The following is a 1441-nucleotide window of genomic DNA, read 5'->3' as shown; positions in this document are numbered from 1 at the left end:
TGTTGGGTTCCAATGACTGCCTCTTGGTCTATGTACAGGTTCTGCATGAGCACAATTAAGTGTTCTGGAATTCCCATTCTTCACAATGTTATTCATAGTTTGTTATACTCCACATAGTTGAATGCCTTTGTCAATAAAACACAAACATCTTTCTGGTATTCTGTTTTCAGCCAAGATCCATCTGACGTCATCGTTTTGTTTTGCTCCACGTCCTCCTCTGAATCCAGCTTGAATACCTGGCAGCTCCCTGTCAATGTACTGCTGCAACTATTTTTTTAAATTATCGTCAGCAAAATTTTACTTGTGTGAAATATTAATGATATTGTTCCATGATTTCTTCAGTCTGTAGGGTCACCTTGCTGTAGGATGGATACAAATATGGAATTTTTCCAGTTGGTTAGCCAGGGAGTTGTTTCCAAATTTCTTATCATTGACTAGTAAGTGCTTCTAGTACTGCATCAGTTTGTTGAAACCTTTCGAACGGGTTTCCATCAGTTCCTGAAGCCTTCAGTGCTGCTTGGAATTCTTCCTTCAATACCATCTGTTTTTGATTATTGTTGAAGATCCATTTCTTTTTGGTGCAGTTACTCTGTATTCCTTCCATCTTCTGTTGATGATTCCTATATTGTTCAATATTTTGCCCATATAATCCTTCAGTATTTCAATTCAAGGCCTGAATTCTTTCTTTTGTTGTTTCAGCTAGAGAAATGCTGAGCTTATTTTTCCATTTTGGCTTTCTTACTTCAGGGTTTTGCACAATTCTTTATAGCACTTTATTTGGTCTTCTTGAGCTGCCCTTTGAAATTTTCTCCTCAATTCTTTTACTTCATCATTTCTTCTATTTGCTTTAGCTACTTTACATTAAAGAGCAAGTTTCATCTTCTGACATCTACTTTGACCTTTTCTTTCTTTTTTTATTCTTTCAACTTTTTAATGTAAATTAGCTGAAGGTTTATACAGATCATCAGTTTTACATTTAACAAATCATGTACTGCTTCATTGTTGTTGTTAAGTGCTGCCAAGTCAGTTGTGGCCCATAGCGATGCTGTATAGGGTTTCTGAGAAGCAGTTGGTGAGGTTGAACCACCGACCTAGAGGTTCAAACCGACTTTGTAGTCCAGCGCATTAACCACAGTGCCACACCAGGACTCCCTTCCAGGTACCAACAGTCAACAATCTTTACCTCTATTCATTTTAACTATTACATTCCTCCCTGTGTTTCCCACTACTTTCCTCTGTCCTCTGCTAATCTCCCTCGTGTACATTGCCTATCCTGTCACTCATGTTAATAGGTATCTACCTTGTAGTTCATTGGACAGTGAATAAGGAATATCGTAGAAGAATTGATGCCTTTGAATTATGGTGTTGGAGGAGAATACTAAAAGTGCCATGGGCTGCCAAAAGAACTAATAGATCTGTTCTGGAAGAAGTGCAGCCAGAG

Source organism: Chrysochloris asiatica, unplaced genomic scaffold (genome assembly GCF_000296735.1).
Source record: "Chrysochloris asiatica unplaced genomic scaffold, ChrAsi1.0 scaffold00130, whole genome shotgun sequence".
Lineage (NCBI taxonomy): Eukaryota > Metazoa > Chordata > Mammalia > Afrosoricida > Chrysochloridae > Chrysochloris > Chrysochloris asiatica.
This window is presented reverse-complemented; position numbering follows the sequence as displayed.